Raw genomic sequence first — 9,645 nt, 5'->3', positions numbered from 1 at the left:
TCTTCATCTTGTTTGTCAGTGAGGATTTCTCCAATCAGCTAGTTTTGATCTGTTGTCCTCAAGGAGGGCTGCTTATTACTGGGATACACCATTCTTGAAGTATTAATGTTTAATGTATTTCCATCTTAGATTCCCTTCTTCTTAGCTATTTTGTGCTAGAAAATGAATTTTAGGGTTTGTCTATCTCCAACTATGACTCGTAATGATCTTCATTAAGTGGAGATTTAGTTCTTATGTTCCTTGTGATTACTAATCTTGTTTTGGGATGGGATGTATGAATGTTGATTATTATGTTGGTTCTAATTTGCTTCTGAAATTAATATTGGCTGTGTGTGATGTTGACTGTGTTTTTATATGTAATGTTGGCTACGTATGGACTTATATTTGATTAGGGGTGGGTGGCTGATTATATCTTATATGCTAGTGATGTCCCAAGTGTTGACTTATCATAAACTTTTGATTGGATTGTTAATGCAGATGGAGTATTCAATCTACTAATACTAATGTAAGGGTATAATAAGCTCGCGAGTCTTCAATCTGACGATTCAATAGTGTCTTTACTCTTTTAGACTTTGAAGCTAGTTTTGGAAACCTTGTTGGTTATTGGTATTACAATTGATTTGGATCCTATGTACAACTTAACTGAAATTACTTTCTATTCCAGCTTAAATATTAATATGATTATTTTCAAAAGGTTGGATTGTCTTGATTTTGATGATGAAGTATGTTATATATTTATAATCCTTGTTATATTACCCCTTCCCATTTAGTCTGGAAATGTGTCTTCATTATTCATGATACACATTGTATTTGAGCACATATGAACTGATTCTTACTCAGACTGTAAATATTTTCTCCCCTATTTTCTGTCTAAACTTGTTTACACTTTCTTACTATTTTTTGAATTTGGCAAAATGAAGTGGTCATTTTTCTTCCATTCTTCATTATCTTGGCTAGTTTAAATTATTTTGCTAGAGCATTTGTTGTCAGAACTATCTCAACCCACTGAAACAACTCCCTCGATACAATCATTCTTGAGCTTTGACTGTTGATCGCAATCCTTTCCCAACTTTGTTGGATCTATAGTTTGTTCCTCATCATAAATCACATCAACATATTGTATCTTCCTTTTTCCAAGCCTTGTGCGACTTGAGCTCCATAGCTCTGCACATTGGAAACATGGTTTTTTCTTTTTAATTTTTTTATGGATTCATCTTGTTTATTTTGGATGGTAAGCTCCCACAAGGCTGACTATGAGATTGTTCTTTTTGAAAGGGCTTATTCTTACCTTGCATGCAAATATTTTAAACCAAATTTACCAAAGGGCATAGAGCACCATGTTATGTGCTTCTCCTACTGCATCATGTAGAGTAGGTGAGTCAAATGCTTTAATCCACCTTGTAGTTATTTTGTCAATTCTTCTATAGAAAAAACTACACCTCCTCTCACAAATATTAGGTATCTTAATGGAAAGCCTTCAAACTTTTGACACATAAGTATCCTCTATTTTTTGTTTCTTGAAATGGATTGACTCTTGGAAGTGTATCTTTGGTTCCTTATTGTTGAATTTGTTTTTAAGTCTCTGGCTAAATTGCATATAGGAGTCAAAGAGGTTATGACCCTATGTCAACATCTCATGTTACTACCATTTGTGTGCATCACCATCCAAGTGCAAAGTGGCATATTTGATACCTTCATTCTCGAATATATGATTTAATGAGAAACAAAAATGCTAGAGTTGCATTTTGTAGGAAAGTATGCATCACAAGCTACCCTGGTATAATTGTTAGCAGTATGTTGGTTGGCTTCTTCACTGTTCTCTTGATTTTGTTGTTTACCCTATTATTCTGACCGACCTTCATATTTTGCATCACATTTCATAAATTGGACTATTGGCTATTGTCCTCTAGCAACATCATTCAGAATTTGCATTGTACTGCCCTCATTCTGGTGGCTTGTTCTTTTATCTTTGGCTAATGGTTCATTTCCTCTTTTTTAAAATAGTAACTCCATAAAATGTTTGGCTGCAAAATAATTTTTTGTCAGCAAAAAGAGCCTCAAATTCCCACTAGCTAGAAGGATACGAGGCTCTAATACTACCATAAAACCTTGTATTGGTATATATTTAAAAATTTATGATTTTCACAAAGTTTTATACTAGAGGATTTCGTCAAACAGTCTACAATTTATTGATTTGAGTTTTTATTTTCACTTGTTTTGGAGGACAGTCAATTTCTTCTTCCAAAATGAATAGCATTAAATGCCAATCATATTATAAAATATTTGACAAGTTGAAATAACCTTTTTGTTATACCTTGTATTGCTGATATAGGACAGTGTGCTCGAAAATTACACAACAATAATATCATCAATCAAATTTCATTTTCTTATATTCCAAATGGCTAACTTGCTTGATTCACTTGAGCAACTTGCAATCCAAATTAGTGCCAACCTAAAAATTTAATCCTTCCTTTCGATGTTTGAAATCTTCAAGTGTATAAAAGCTTTTGGAAAGTGGTGGCTCTCCTATATGAGTTTATGATAGCCTTTTCTTAGTGCTACAATTCCCTTTGTTAGTTAACAACTAGCTCAAAATAATCCATTGAAAACTTGATGGGAACACAACCCAAGAACAGAATGGAAACAACAGAAAAGGGAAATTATATTAACTGAGAAAATAAGCTAGTACAAACAGTGCAGAGAAAATAAACTTCAATACATGCCCTATGGGCTTACAGTAGCATAAATCTGGAGAATATTTCTCCTTTTAGCACCTCCTCTCAAGCTCCAATCCGAACTGCCTTTTACAATGCCAGAAATCTCCTTAAATAGACCCCGGAGGGTTAAGGACTAGGAGTACATTCTAGAAAGTGCTAGTAGGCATCCACCGACGAAATAGAAGGTTCTGAAAGCTGCGTTAGAAGTCGATGCAAATCTAGAAGAATCCAGAAACGGTAGCCGAACTTTCAAAAGGCATAACTTTTGAACCGTAGCTCCGATTGATGAACCATTTACATTTTCGAAAAGCTCTCAAAGTGCTCTATAGCCCTATGGACAAGCTTCACTCATCCCCCATTTTTTGACCCTTTTCGAGGTCATTTAATGCCCCAAACCTGACTTTGAAGCATTCTTAGGAGGTCTCCAAAACTCGAAAAACTGCAATAACTTTCAAACCGTGGGGCCTATTGACCTGATTCTTTTTCTAGAATGCTCTAAATCATGATTACATTCATTTGGCCAATTCACACCTTCTAGTTTACCGAAATGATGGCCCAAATACACGCTCCTATTTTTTCAAGATTTTCAAATGCACTGATAGTTGAACTATGAGAGTTGGAACCTTTATTTGAGCCAAATGGGTATCCAAAAATGTAAAGACATGAAACAGAAACTAAGTCTAAGTACATTTTTTGGGTGACACAGGATTGCCCTTATACCTCTGGATGCTCCTACATCAAAACTGCATAGAAAATGGTGAGGATTAATAGAACCTTTTTCTATGAATCTGACCTTTATTTCCTTGGGGATGGTGGTACGTTAGGTTTTTTTTTTAGGCTTCTACTTCTTTTGTGAAGTGTATGATAGTCATAAATTGGCCTGTGCTAGAACAAAGAAAGGATTTGAAGTTTCCAAAGCAATATTTTGACTACTTTGCAGGAATTACGTCTTTTTTGAAGTCAAAAATGGTATAGGCCTACTGAACTAAACACATGGTATGGCTTTGATGATAATTATGCCTTTAGTGTGTAGAACTATCTCTATTTTGCAACTTGTGATTTTGTTTAGATATGAAGCAATAATTGCATATGGTTATTGTTTTTAGTTTCAGTGATTTATCATAAACCAAGTATCAGTTAAAGCTTGGCTTGTTATTACTATAATTACTTGTTAATTGGTTTGAATAGTCACATTTGAGTTTTTGTTATTAGATTTTTTTGTGGATGGTAGAAAAGAAAACTGATGGAAATAAAATTATGTCATATAAGAGAAAATAGTATTAGACAGGATAATTTTATCCTTTGTGAAATTAAAAGGTTGGTAGTTTTCTTTTGCTAAATTACTAGATGATTCAGTTACCCTGTTATTTGCCTCTATGAAATTGATACAAATCTAGGTATGCTAATATTTATTTTGTTGTATCTGTATACATTATGGATACAACATTGTGTATCTGCCTTGCATTGAATCAATGGTCTAGTAGTTAAAAGGAAAAAATAACTACCTTTTGTGAAAAGTCATGTATTTGGATGTTTTACTTAAAGTGGATGGATGACATTTTTTCTTGTTTGCCCAAGGACAAGAAAAATGATTGAGCCTAAATTTTTTCAAAAAGAAACAAAATCCTAATGTTATATGAAGAATAATCTAAGCTGTCCTGATCTAACAATATTGACCTTCTATCACAAAGGTTTTGCATTTAGCCTACATTGAAAATAGAAAAAGGCTTAAAAGTTTAAGTGATAGTTTATGTCAAGCAACACTGCTTCAGTGTGGTCCTGATTTTTCATTTTCTTGCCTTTTTGCTATTTGGTGTCTGATGTGAAGGATAACAAGGCATGGCCTTTTTTTCAAGAAAAGGAGATGCTTTCTAAAAAAGGAGGCCAAGTTGTAAGGTTCTGGATGGCTAGGAGAGGTAGCTAGACCCCATGGAATTGCCACTGGTTAACAATTTATAATATTGTGAAGAAACAAACATAAAGATATACTGGTGTAAAAGTGTCTATATCCATGTCCTTATAACTTAGCTCTGTGGCTATTAGTGCTCTCTTCCAAGTTGGGGATATGTTCATCTTTGATTGTACTGTGGGACATTTTCTTATTGCCCTACCCTTTCCCAATATCTAGACAAAAGTAAATGTAGGAAAATATTATGACTCATAGTAATTATTCGTGGTTGATTCACTTTTGAAGCGATTAGTTGATTCTCTTGATGAATAGGATATTTGTTCTTAATTTTCTTAAGCTACCTGGATTGTGCTCATGTAGAGTCCTTTAGTTAGGCCGATGGTTGACTTCAGATTGCTATCTGATTGCTTAACAATTCCTAGTATATTTATGGAAATTATAGTTATTGCATTATTTTTATGATAGCTTTTGGTATAGAGACCATTAGACAATATCTATGCAGGAAGTACCTGAGAACTCTACTCCTAGTTAGATACCTAGATCAGTAGATATTATTGTAGAGGATGATCTGTTGACACTTGCAAGCCTGGAGATCATATAACAGTGGTGGGAATTTACAAGGCAATTCCTGGCAAAAGAAAAGACAGCGTCAATGGTGTCTTCAAGTACCTTGCCTTTTGAATAATCAATCACAAGTGGCACAATTCATTCATGGTAGCCCCTTTTTAGTTTGGAACCTTTTTCCAATTCAGGCATGTTTGACATATTTAGCATTCCATTCAATGTAGGACTGTTATTGTTGCCAATAATGTGTTTCAGCTCAATTAAGAGATAAATACCCCTATTTTTACAAGTGATGACATAAAAAAATCACGAAAATAGGAAATAAGTAGGATATATTTAGTCTACTGGCAGAGTCACTTACACCTTCAATCTATGGGCATACTTGGATAAAGAAAGCCGTTGTATTGCAGCTACTAGGGGGTGTTGAGAAGAATCTGAAGAATGAAACTCATTTGAGAGGGTAAAACCCTTAATTTCATACTTTCTATATACTTCTCTTTCTAATGGTTTTTGAGCTCATGCATTTCTATCAATTTCGTTGCAGGGATATAAACATGATGATGGTTGGTGATCCTTTTGTTTGCAAATCCCAACTCCTGAGAGCCATCATGAATATTTCTCCCCTGGCAATATCAACTACATGATGAGGGTCTTCTAGTGTTGGTTTGACAGCCACTGTCACCTCTGACCAAGAGACAGGTAATTGGTTTTTAGAGATTTTATGTATGTGCTTGACTATTATCTATATGTTTGCTACTCTTAAGAGGCCTAGTTTTTCATGGCCATATTCTTTGATGATGACCAATTTGACATTATTTCATTGGTCAAAGACTAGATGGTTCTGTGAAAATATTTGTTTGTTCTTGGCTAATTAGTTTAAATTAATTTAGGAATGTAGGCTAGAAGCTGGAGCAATGGTTTTAGCAGACCATGGTGTTGTTTGCATTGATGAATTTGACAAGATGAGCGATCAAGACCGTGTGTCTATACATGAGGTTATGGAGCAACAGACAGTAACAGTTGCTGTCACCTTAGACAACTCTCAATGCTGCCTTCATCTTGACTTGGACTTCAACTTAACTTCATTACTTTATCTTAAAATATAATGTTTCCCTCAAGGTTTGAATTCCACAAGAGAGCTAGAAATGCTCCTTATAGAAGTTGATTTCAGCTTAGAGCTAGAAATGAGAAAACAACTTTACATAAACCTTCCACATTTTGCCTATAAAATAATCACCTCTTTGTTGAAACATGAAAATTTCCTGTTTCCCTTTTTAAAACTTGAACTATAAACTCAAATTTTTTTGTTTTAACTTCAAATATCTATACTTTAAATTTTCCTCTTATTCCTTAGGTGGATTATAGTGATGGAGCTGGAAATGGTTGAGGAGAAAGACCAGGATTTCATACACAAGCTTGAAATGCAATACTAAGGTCAAAAATTGGACAAAGAGCTAGAAGTGGGCTCTCAAGGAGGTTGGAATTTAGAAGGGGAGCTATAAATTCTTCTTAGCTTGACCAAATTTTAGGAAATGAGCTAGAAATGTGGAAGGTTTTTTCCTAAGACATTCATTTGTTTGGAACTTAACTTGATTTTTCAATTGAATGTGCAAGAATCCTTAAGCATTCCCTTGTTCTATATAAGATTCTTAAACACTTTTGTCTTTAACATTTGCATCTTTCTATCCCACTTGACTTACAAACTGAAGGAATTTCCACCACTACTCATGCTTTCAGTTTGACTTGGTTCACGATTTCTACATTTCCATGACCCACCTTGACGACTCTCTTGTCAATGTCTCCATGACAATTTGTGGGCAACTTGTTAACAAATTCCTTTGTGATTTTCTTGATACTTTCTACCATTTTCTTACAATCCTTGATGAATCTTAGATCATGGGTTAATGACTCACTCACTTCCTAAGGAGAGGACCTAGAGGCCAAAACAAGGCCAAAGCAACTACCACAACTAACCCTAAAATGACCATACCACTAAGCAAGCGAGGGGGTCCCCATTTGCAATGGGGAAATATATGAAAATGTCACAACACTAAAATTATACACACACCCATTTAGAGTGGCCTTTTTATGTTTCTACTTTTTTCTGGGCTCTTTCCTTACCTTTCTATTTATCGTTGTACTGGCTTAGCAATTAATCTTCTCAGGTTCACCCCATGCTTCAATTAAGCCCACTTTTTTTCTGTTCTCTTTGCTCCATGGCTATAGCTATTTTTCTTCATTCCCTTGCTATTGTACCTGCTATACATTCCACTGCTTTTAATCTATTTCTAGTTATTTATGCTAGATATTGGTATAGTTTCTTTCTTTAGTTGGCATCAGCAATATTTGAGTTTTCTCATTTAACATGATGCAAATCAATGGTTTTGACTTCTTTTTTATTAAAGCAATTTCCTGAACCAACTATCATCTATATTGTTCTCGTGCATCTCAAGCAAGAGGATTTTATCACATGCTTAGTGTGAGGATGTCAATGTAGTAAGAATAAGATAAAGCTCTCTATTTGGTAGTTAATGTCAAACATGGTGTTGGGGTGTAAGGAAGTAATAAGGTATGAACATTGGGAGAGATATGCTGGATAATGTAGATTACATCAAGTGTTAATCTTTACATCAGTATGCAATTTTTCTTTTTTCTTTAACGACATGTATGGTTGTAGCTTTCAGTATATAAGTCTAGAGCTTAATTGTTTTTAACAGTACATAAGAGACAACATGTATAATAGTTGCTTGCAAAATAAACTTGTCTTTGGAATGAGTTTTACTGTTGCTTATTTCACACTAATGCACACCCAAATCATTTGCAATTTTGTAGTAACAGGAAATTTTATGTAGTTTGGTGATGGTTAAGCCTGTCAATTGAATAATTATTTTTCTTTTTTAATGTGCAGCTAACATTCTAGCAAAGCATCAGCCTCTAGTGACAAATGTACAAGGTACACATGGTGCCTCTCAGAGGTCTCAACAAGCCTCAATAGTGATGTAAAATGTTCATATTAGAACCAGTGATGTAAATACTGTCTTTCCACGTGTAGGCTCGATATAGGCTCCATCTTGATCCTATTGTTGAAGAGGTAAAGAAGCTTTGTGGCCAATGCCACAACAATGCTAAATCAGAGCAGGTGCTTTTCCATTATAATGGACATGGAGTTCCAAAGCCCACAGCAAATGGGGAAATGTGGTTGTTTAACAAGGTTACATTTAATGTTAAGTGCTTAGTAGAACATAATTCATCATCCATCTCTTATAATCTTGTTAGGTGGCCGAAGGCTTTTTTTTTTGAGTGTAGGATTAAACACAATACATTCCCCTATCAGTTTATGAATTAGAATCATGGCTTGGGACACCCTCAATTTATGTGTTTGATTGTTCTACTACTAGTATGATTGTGAATGCTTTTCTGGAGGTAAGTTTTACTCAATAAATTGTGAAGTGCATGGAATCTTCTATGATTAATCCAAATAGATACATATTCCCCTTTATAAGTTAATTGTTTGTTTGAGTATATATAATATATTTCTTGACAGTGTCTTTGGTTGATGTGCAGCATCAAGACTGGGGTTCTGGTATTTCTTTTGCAGTCACAATGAAGGGTTGTATATTACTTGTAGCTTGTGGAGCAGACGAGATTCTTCCTCAGAGTGCTGAATTTCTAGCTGATATCTTCACTTCATGTCTCACAACACCTATTAAAATTTCATTTCGATGGTATTATCCTATTCTCATACCTCTAATCATATCATTCTTTTTACATATGATTGGGAAACTGCAATTTGTGATGCGCTAATATCTAGCTCCTTTGTTGGGTACATCAACTGGACATAGTAGGGAGTGAATTAATAGCATGGTTCCTAGTATAGAATCAATTTAATATAGAGTTTGGGTAATGACTGTTTATCTATCTTGTATCTTAAATTATTCTCATTTCCCTAAAATATGTGTCACAATGGATATAGTGTTTACATGTATCATAATATTGAAATGATTCTTTGAGGTAGGGAAAAGTTGTTTACTATGCACAAATAGCTCACTTCTAATGAAATGGAACTTAAAAACATTGGGATATTGAAATTAGTGATCCTTTTATTCCCGTCGTGTTAGGAAATTTTTGGTTTTTGCAATGTATGTTACTAGTTTTGGATTTTTGTTTGCTAAACGTGATTACATATTTATCTAACAAGACATAAAGAATTACCAAAATGCCCATATTTGAAGAGGTACATTTATATTATGTCACTTCCCAACTGTTAAATTTACTATTATGCTCAATATGCCATTCTTGTTATACAACACTTTGAATAGTTTTCATTAGCATTTGAATGTTCTTTTGAGGCTAATTATTGCAAGCATATGAATAATTATTTTGATTGATTTTAGGACCTTCCTAATTGTTGTAAGGTTTTGTGCAATTCAAATTGCTTCTTGTGTTGCATGATTT

The sequence above is a fragment of the Cupressus sempervirens genome, chromosome 5 (assembly GCF_028749045.1).
Source record: "Cupressus sempervirens isolate cs-2001-9-10 chromosome 5, ASM2874904v1, whole genome shotgun sequence".
Taxonomy (NCBI): domain Eukaryota; kingdom Viridiplantae; phylum Streptophyta; class Pinopsida; order Cupressales; family Cupressaceae; genus Cupressus; species Cupressus sempervirens.
The sequence above is the reverse complement of the archived record's forward strand: the minus strand, read 5'-3'. Positions refer to the sequence as shown.